Here is a 10671-nt window from a genome sequence, read left to right on the forward strand (position 1 = left end):
GTAACAAAAGCAAAAATAAACAAGTGGGACTACACCAAACTATGAAGGTTCTGTATAGCAAAGAAAACCTACAAAATGAAAAGGTAAGCTATGGAATAGGAATAAATATTTGTAAATTACATATCTGATAAGGGGTTAATATTCAACAATATATAAGAAATTCGTACACCTCAACGACAACAAAAAAATTAAAAAATGGGCTGAAGATTTGAATAGACATTTTTCCAAAGAAAATATACAAATAGCCAAGTGCATGCAAACATAACATCAGGGAAAAGCAAATCAAAACCACTATGAGCTATCACCCCACACCTGTTAGGATGTTTATTAATCGAAAAGACAAGAGACAGCAAATGCTGATTGTAGAGAAATGGGAACCCTGTACACTGATGATAAAATTTTAAACTGGTACAGCCACCATGCAAAACAGTATGGAGGTTCCTCAAGAAATTAAAAATAGTTTGTCACAATGGGTTTACCACCAGAACTCGGGTATCATGAAACCATTGCTAAACCTAAGCCAAAGTGAGTAAGGAAAAGACTCATGTCAACGTCACTGTCACTGAACACATAAATTCTATCACTACCAGTCATCTAATCTGCAGATGTGATGAGACTGACAAAAGAACCATCAAAAAATTTGAGAAGATCCTGATAAGATGGGAAAGAGCTCCTTCTTCAAATATGCCCGAGTCCTGCATAAACTGAAAGCTATATGTGAGAATGGTTTCACCACTGATATCTCCCCATAGAAATTCAAGGCCAGCAATTATTATGTGACCATCACTGATGTCCCAAAACACAGAGACTTTATCAAAAAACATGATTACAGGCATATCTCAGGCTAACTGTGCTGTCCTGCTGCTGCTGGTGTTACTGAATTTGAAGCAGGTATCTTCAAGAATGGACAGACTAATGATCATGCCCTTTTGGCTTACACATTGGGTGTAAAACAACTAAGTTCTGGTGTTAATAAGGTGGATCCCATTGAACCACCCTATGGCTAGAAGAGATATGAGGAAATTGTTAAGGAAGTCAGCACCAACATTAATAAAATATAACACCGACACAGTAGTATTTATGTCAATTTGTAGTTGAAATGGTGACAACATGCTGGAGCCAAGGGTTAACACACGTTAATCCAAGGGATGGAAAATAACCCATAAAGATGGCAATGCCAGTGGACCCACAGTGCTTGAAGCTCTGGATTGCATCCTGCAACCAACTCACCCAACTGACAACTCTATGGGTCTGCTCCTCCAGTATATCTATAAAATTAGTGGTTTGTTACTGTCCCTGTGGGCTCAGTGGAGACTGTTTTTCTCAAACCCAGCTAGGTGGTCACCTTTGCTCTTGTCAAAATTACAAATGAAATTTTAAGTGAAGGTCTTCCTAGGGACAGCGTGGGCTTCCATGTCAAGAACATTTCTGTCAAAGATGTTCACTGAGGTAACATGGCTGTTGACAGCAAAAATGACTCACTTTACCAGTCTCCAAGGAAATTAAATAATCACCAAGGGAAGCAGCTGGCTTCATTACTCAGGTGATTATCCCAAGCCATCCAGGCCTTATTACTGCACTTGTGCTTGATTGTCGCACAGCTCACATTGCCTGCATATTGGCTCAGCTAAAGGAGAAGACTAATCATCATTATGGAAAGAAGTTGGAAAAAATTCTTGAAATCTGGTGATGCTGCCATCATTGATACGGTTTCTGGCAAGCCCATGTGTGTTGAGAACTTCTCTGTCTATCCTCTCCCGGGTCGTTTTGCTGTTCGTGACATGAGACAGATGGCTGCTGTGGGCATCATCAAAGCAGGGGACAAGAAGGCTGCTGGAGCTGGAAAAGTCACCAAGTCCACCCAGAAAGCTCAGAAGGCTAAATGGATAATACCTATCACCCCAGTCTTAATCAGTGGTGGAAGACAGTCCCAGAACTGTTTGTCTCAATTAGCCATTTAGGTTTAATAATTAAAGTCTGGATAATGATAACAATGTATCCATTTGTAAAACCTTCAAACAGAAAGACAAATATTTTTACGGACTATTTGTTTTGTGTGTGTGTGTGTGTGTGTGTGTGTGTGTGTGTGAGTTCAAAGATATTAGTTCTTAAGATTAGTATTCTTTAGTGGAAACAATTTGACTAATTGTCATAGAATTCTGACACCCATTAAAAGAGTTTAATGAGGAAAAAAAATAAAAATAGAACTTCCATATGATCCAGCAATCCCACTTCTGGATATATACTCAAAGGAAACAAAATCATTACTCAAAGAGATTTATGTACTCCCATGTTCATTGCAGCATTATTCACAGCAGCCAAGATATGGATGCAACATAAGTGTCCATTGATGGATGAATGGATGAAGAAAATGTCACACACGCACACGCGCGCACACACACACACACACACACAATGTAATATTATTCATTCTTAAAAAAGGAAATTTTGCCATTTATGACAACATGGATGAACTTGCACATTATGCCGACTGAAATAAGTTAAAAACAAATATTGCATGGTATCAAAAGAAAAAGGCTAACTCATGAAAACAGTACAATAATGGTTGTTAGGGGTTGAGGTAATTGGGGAGATAAAGGGTAAAATTTTCAGTTATGAGTAAGGTCTGAAGATCTAATGTGTAACACGGTAACTACAGTTGATAATACTATATTGTATAATGGAAATTTGCTAAGAGAATAGGACTTAAGTAGTCTCACCAAAAGAAAGGTGGGGTAACTAACTATGTGACGTGATGGATGTGTTAATGAACACGATTGTGGGAATCCTTTCACAATGTAGATGTATGTCAAATTATCAGGTTGTACATGTTAAGTATATTACAATTTTATTTGTCAATTATATCTCAATAAAGCTGAAAAACAGGCACTTTCAAATAAAGGAAGTTCATTAGGAACAAATCTGTATAATAAGAAATGCTAAAGAAAGTTCTTCTATCTAAAGAGAAATGACAACACACAGTAACCTGAAAATTTTTACAATGTCAAAAGATGAATTCACTAGAAGGACAAACCAATCTAAACTGTGCATACATCTAATAACAGAACTTCAAAACACAGGATGCAAAAGCTGAATATAGGGGGGAAGAGATAAAGCCACAATCATGGTTAGAGACTTTAATATGCCCCTTAAGTATGGATAACAATTAGATGAAACAAACAAAACTTAGTAAGACTATAGAAGATATGAATAACACTATTGAACATCTTGACCTACCTGGCATTTCTAAAACTCCTTTTGAAGTGTCTACAGAATGTTCACCAAGATAGACTACATGCTGGGCTATCAAGTAACAATTCCAAAGACTGAAATTCCAAAGACTGCAAAGGAATTAAATTAGAAAACAATAGCAATACAATATCGTGAAGTATCCAAGTATTTGGAAATTAAACACACTTCTAAATAACCAAATGATCCAAAAAAAAAAAAAGAGGAAAATAAGAAAATATTTTGAAGTGAATGATAATGGAAGTATAATCAAAATTTTAGAGATGTAGCCAAAGTACTGTGCTTTAAAAGCTTATATAAAGAAGAAAAATATTTACTATTAAGGGTCTATGTTTCTACCTTAAGAAACTAGAAAAAGAAGAGCTAACTAAACTCAAAATAAAAAGGCAGGGAGGAGAAGCAAAGGAAGCAGAATAAGGAAAATATTGAAGAATAGCAACAATAAAACAGAAAAAAATAGAGAAAAAAACTGTAAACTCAAAAGTTTACTTTTTTTTTTAATTTCTTTAAAAATTAGTAAAATTGATAAATCCTAATAAAATTCTCTTTAAGAAAGAGAAAGAAGCACAAGTCACCAATTTCAGGAATGAAAGGGGGTAACTATAGATACTAAAGATATTTTTTTAAAAAAGCAATGAAGGACTATTATAAAGAACTTTATGCCAATGAATTTGACAACTTAGATGAAAGAGAAAAATTCCTTCAAAGGACAAGTTACCAAATTAATACAAGATAAAGAGAAAATCTCAAAACCTTCATATTTATTAAATATGTTGAATTAATCATCAAAAACTTTTCTACGAAAAAAAATTCAGACCTAGATGGTTTCATTGATGAAATCTATCGAACATTTAATAAAGAAATAATATCAAGCCTACATGAATTATTTCAAGAAACAGAAGCAGAGGGAAGACATCATGACCAAGTGGGGTTTATCCCAGCCATGCAAAGGTAGTTTAACTTTCAAGACCCAATCACTGTAAATCACATTAAAAGTAAAAAGCAAAACTGTGTTCAACTAAATAGATATAGAATGAGTCTTTGAAAAAATTCAACACCTCTTTGTGATTAAAAACCCTCAACAAACTAGGAATAGATGGGGATCTCTTCAATCAATAAAGGACAATGGGGTGGAGGCAGGGTGATGGGAACACATCTATCATACTTAATGGTGAAATATACAATGCCTTTCCCCTAAGATAAATGAAGCAAAGATGTCTCTTTCATCGTGTCTAGTTAACATGTTCTAAAGATTCTAGCCAGTTCAATAAGTTAGGTAATAAAACTAAAGAAATAAATGGCATAAAGACCACAAAGGAAGAAAAAAATATTTTTTATTTGCAGATGACATGACTATACACAGAATACCCTAGGGAATCTGCTAAGCAACTAATTGCACTAATAACTGAATTTAGCAATGGTCAATATACAAAAGTTAGTTGTTTTTTATATTCTAGTAGGAAATAATTAGAAAATAAAAGTTTTAAGATTCTATTTGATATCATTATAAAATTAAAATACATAAAAATACATTTAATAAAAATATACAAGACTTCTATACTGAAAACCTCAAAATACTGCAGGAAAAAAGATTAAATAAGTGGAGATCTATATTCATATCTATGGATCAGAAGACTCAATATTATTAAAATACCAAACTGATGTATAAATTCATGCAAGCTTATGTAGAGAAATTGCCAAGCTGATTCTAAAATTCTTACAGATATTCAAAGAACCTAGAATAGCCAAAACAATTTTGGCTGGGGGGGAGCAGGGGGGAGTTGTAACACTTATGGTAGGTACATGACTTCAGGATATTATAAAATATCTACAGTAACCAAAACACTACGTTATTGGCATAAGGATAACCTAATGAATCAGAGGAATAGAACTGAGTTCAGAAATGGACCCACACTTATATAACCAGCTGATTTCTGACAAAAGCAACAAAGCAATTAAAGGGAGAAAAAAACATCTTCATCAATTGTTGCTGAAACAATTGGGTCTCCACATTGGCAGGGGCTGCGGCGGGGGGGGGGGGGGGGGTGGGGGGGGGGGGGGGGGGGGGGCGGGGTGTGTAAAAATCTTAACTGCAACTTCACACCACTTACAAAAATTAATTTAAGATAGGTCATAGACCTAAACATAAAAACTAAAATTATAAACTATAAAAAATATAAGAGAATATCTCCATTACTTAAAGGTAAATATTTTTTTTCAATATGACAAACAATATCCATACATTGAAAACCCTAATATATTAAGACTTCATCAGAATTAAAACCTTCTCGTCAAAATAAAATAGGCAACTAGCAGAAAATATTCTCAATAGATATATCTGACAAAGGACTTTATATAAGGTACATGTAAAGAAAATTTTCAACTAAATAAGACAGGCCACCCAATTTTTTTAAAAAATGAGCAAAAGAAGAGACTCTTCACAAAAGAAAATAAACCTAAATTGATAGACATTCTACAAAATAACTGGCCTGTATGCTTTGAAAATGTCAAAGTCAAGAAAAACAAAAGCTGAAGAATTTTTCTATATTAAAGGATACTAAAGAGACATTACAACTAAATGTAATGTGTGATCCTGGATGATTTTAGAACAAGAAAAACATTTTTTCCATAAAGTACATAACTGGAAAAATTGGTATTAATGTTAAAATGCCTGACTATGATAACTATACTATGGTAATATAAGAGAATGTCCTTGCTTTTAGTAAACACATACTAAAGTATTTAGAAGCGAAAGGATTGTTTACACCATATTTTCAAATGGTTCAAATAAATATATACAGATAAACTAACAGAATGACAAAAACAAATGGGGCAAAAAGTTAACAATTGGTGAGTCTGATAAAAGGGTTTATACTTGTTATTTACCAAATTTTTTTTAAAAGGATTTACAAGAGTGAGTTACTTTTACTATTCTTGAAAGGTTATTTCAAAATAAAACATTATCAAAAATAATGCTTTTCAACCCAAGTGATCATCAATAGATGATTAAATAAAGAAGTTTGGTACATATATACAATGGAATATTACTCGGCCATAAAAAAAGAAATCTTACCATGTGCAAAAAAAATGGATAGACCTACCTACAGGATATTATGCTAAATGAAATAAGACAGACAAAGACAAATACCATATGATTCCACTTGTATGTGGAATCTAAGGAACAAAATAAATGAACAAGCAAAATGAAAACAGACTCAGATACAGAAAACAAACTGATGACTGCTAGATGGTAAGGGGTGTGGAGAGCAGGATGAAAAAGATGAAGGGATTAAAAAGTACAAATTAATAGTTATACCATAGTCATGGGGATGTGGAGTACAGCACAGGAATACAGTTAATAAATACTGTAATGGCTATGTGCAGTGCCAGGTAAGTACTAGCATAATTGGGGGGGAATCAGTTCATAAATTATATAAATGTATAACCATTGTGCTGCACATATGAAACTAATATAAAATTAAATTTAAAATATAATGCTTGGGTAATATTTTAAAGTACAACTACATCAAATTTACATCATCCTACTAATCAACACATAAGACCCACTGTTACTCAAAAGAAATATTTATTTTCACATTTAACATTAGCAAAATACACAAATAACTAATGAATAAACTTATATTAACAACCACAGTAGGTAATTTAATAATTAAGTATACATAAAATTATAGAATTTTCAGAAACAAGTATTCTTTTAATGCAATTTACTATTGCTATCTTTGTTAAACATGTTTAAACATGGACAAAAGTTCGGAAAGTTTATTTTGAAAATGTGCTTTAAAATTATTATAAATTGATAAACCTGAAATTTAGCAACATATTAATAAAAGCTTTCATGAGAGAACAGACATATTTCAACACAAAGTTCCCACAGAAATTATATTGCCCTAAAGATACCATAACATTGCAGAGAAAATAAATATTAAGGAAAGAATGGGTAATTAATCTGCCTCATTAACATTAACAAACCAATTCTTGACAAAAGGAAATGCTTCACTCTATTGGCATGGAAAATTAGACCCCAATTAAGTGGTGATTTAAATAACTTGACATTATCAATCGCTGTCTACAGAATTAGACTATAAAACAGATAAGCATGTGGCTTCAACTGATTACTTTCAAATCTGGTCCAGTTCACTTTATAAAGAACCAAATTTTTAAGCAGAAATATTCTTACAATCCTTGTTTCCAGAAAAACTGTAGGATGAAAATTTAATAAGTAAAGAAATTACCACTGACATTAATATTATTGAAAAGACGATTAATAAAAATATCACACTGTCAACTACCCTTGACATGATGGATTTGATTATTAGTAGGAAGACATGACAATATTTCACAGAATCAAAGCTAAGAGACTTGATTCAATTAATTTCTAGACCCCTCATCTGAAGAAACTGTAACCTAGAGATGTTAAATGATTTTTCAAGGTCACACAACTAATTAAATATATTACAGACCAGGTCCGTGGCTTCCTGACTCACAAGACTCTAATATTACTCTTTCCTTTATACTACCCCATATCCTACGAGGTCATTTGTATATTTGATAGCCCATATTCTAAAAATCTTAGAATGGTTTCATATGTGTATGCGGTACTGGCTCTTCCTGGTGTAAAACAAAATTGAAATTAGAATACGTTTGGTTTTAAAAAATGCAAAAAAAAAAAAAAAAAAAAAACTAGGACAAGGCATTTCTAATTTATTCCCAATATTCTAAATCCACTTTGAGAGCTTTAACAAAGGATCACAATCTTAATTATCTTATCCTCAAAGTTTGTCAAAATAAAACAAAGTAATGTCTAGGTTACTGTGGACCATCATGAATCAAAAAGTACGATCTCCTTTCTTCTGTATATTAAAGACTACAGCTCTGTTCCAGACATACAAAGTAGAAGCAGCTAAAATCCCCAGTTCATTATATTAATTCAGATGCAAAAATTAATTGCCATTTCCTTACCACAAAGCATCACCTACATACCCCAAACATGGACAAACCATTATTTCAAGAAAAGCATTAAGTCATTTAAATAATTATTAAACTGCTTTTTAAACTGCAATGTCCATAACACAAACAACAGTGCCTACCACATAGTATGCACTCAGTAATTATTTGTGGAATGAGAATGGGATGTCTCTTTTCAACCTACCTCCAATTAGGAACATCCTGCACTATAGATAATGCTCTTATATTTAAAATCACAAATAAATGAAAAAATTTCTTATCACTCAGGAAAGAGTCTAAGCCTTAAGAAAATAATTTAGTTTCTAAACATTTTCAGTTTCACAACCCATGTCAGACTAACTAGGATATTTTTAAAGAAAAACACTCATCTAATCTATAGTTGTCATTAAGTGCCCACAGATTTTCCTCACAAAGATTCTTGAAATATAATAATGGCCTTTGAAAATTTGTCATGTCTTTCTTATATAAATACACTAAACAGAGATTAACAAAAGTCTGACTTTGCCTGCCATAAACGTTATTTGTTTAATTAAAACAATATACTGTCTACATTACATAGTCATTTAAGATAATGAAAGAGGTAAGGAATAAAGTGAATAAACCTACCCTAAAAGTGCACACCACAAGCCAATTTCATCTTTTGAAAGCAGAATGATAGAGACATGAGGTAAAGTAGCTCTTATCAATTATGTAAGGAAAATTATTACATATACAGAATAACCACTTTTATTAGGCAATATCCTTGCACAAATAAACTAATAATAAACAAAGAATTAAATGATACAAATGGACAAATGATAAGAGTTGACAGTATTGGGGTACCTACTGGGAATTTCACATACATACACAGGTATATGCAGATGAGCTTCAAATTATTACATACTGGCTCTTACCTTAAGAACCATACTACATACTTATATCCCATCAATTACCAAACAAGGTTACAGGTTTGCTATAAAAGGAATCATAATACTGATGTGCCTCCAGACTCATGTTAACTTACTAAGCATTTTTCCAACTACCTAGACCTGAATAGGGATAAACAGAACTAAGAGGACTGTATAGGAATTAACCAGCCAATAGACATTTGTCTGATTTCTTTTGGTATTCATATTGGAATGGTATTGATACATCTATTCACTGAATGATTCATATACTTATAAATAAACGTATACTTATGAGAAATCTTTTTAGTAGCTTTTAGCAAATGATATCTAGGGGAACAATAAGAACTACAATGAAACACACATTTCCAGATATAAAGAAGCACTTTAATACATTTCACCTATGATTTATTTCTGTAGGTACAGTGAACAGAAAGGCATGTGTTTTCTTCTCAGTAGCATTTCTCTAAAAGAAATGAAAGAAGCTGAAATAATTTCTAAACTTTATACCTTGATTTTTTTAAATGAGAGGTCACAGTTTCCCATAAAATTACCATTTCATGAGAAATAAATTCCATCCTACCTGCAAAAACAAAGAGTATCTTCACACAAAGACAATATGGCAATGCCCTTCAAAAAGATTTTGGACTATTCTTAATTTAAATTTTATCTTTTTAAATAAGTAATAGATTCACATGGTAATCTTGATTTATTTCTATAAATAGAACTACATCCAAGCTGTAAGTCTATGAATTAAGTCTTGACAGAACAAGCTCAAATACTTAATATCTATGAATAGTTTGGAGACCTGGCTTCTAAACTGGATGCTGGTATTAACAATTAAAAACCCTTGGCTACTTTTATGCTCTCTGGAACTTTTCTTATCTATAACTAAGGTTCCTGGATGAGATAATTTTTAAGGCCTTTTTTAATTCTTTATTCTGAGAATCTTATTTATAGGACCAAGCTTTTAAATTCGATTACTAATGTAAGACTGTCAAAACTAGCACTTCCTAGCTTTTCACATTTAAACTAAACTATAATGAGAATGTTATTATTCATTTTAAAATCTTTGTATTTATTATAAAACAATTTGACTAAATCAGAAAAATATGAATTTTTAAGACCTTATATTTAGATGTTAGAGTTTTAGATGGCTTATTTTTCTTTAACAGCGACATATCACTGACGGTTAAGTAGAGAGGAATAAATTATCCTTCTCATTTTCAAAAGTTACACTGCAAATTATCCTTCTCATTTTCAAAAGTTACTTTTAACGAATTATTAAAAGTAAACTACTATAAATAATTCACCATAGATTAAAATGCAATTATTTATTTTCTGAAATAACCTATAGGTTTTTTCCATTTGGGGGCAGAGGGAGGAGGGAGAGGGAGAGAGACAGACATTCTCTGAAGGAAGGAGAGAAGGGATGAAACAGGTAAAAAGATAGACTTGTACTATAACTTGAAAGTTCTCATTTAATTAAGAAACCAAAGAAAATTTTGAAGAGATACTAGAAACAGGCATGATAAGTTATTTCTGTGTTATG

At 32.3% G+C, this 10671-nt stretch overlaps 1 protein-coding gene and 1 pseudogene across 3 annotated transcripts in view; one reads left to right on the forward strand and one right to left on the reverse strand.

Annotated features, from left to right (window-relative positions):
• EXOC2 (exocyst complex component 2) overlaps positions 1-10671 on the reverse strand; it is a 210204-nt gene that overhangs the window by 182439 nt on the left and 17094 nt on the right. The gene's annotated exons all lie outside the window — the stretch shown is intronic.
• Positions 565-1961, forward strand: LOC105307682 (annotated as a pseudogene).

This window comes from Pteropus vampyrus, unplaced genomic scaffold, assembly GCF_000151845.1.
Source record: "Pteropus vampyrus isolate Shadow unplaced genomic scaffold, Pvam_2.0 Scaffold509, whole genome shotgun sequence".
Lineage (NCBI taxonomy): Eukaryota > Metazoa > Chordata > Mammalia > Chiroptera > Pteropodidae > Pteropus > Pteropus vampyrus.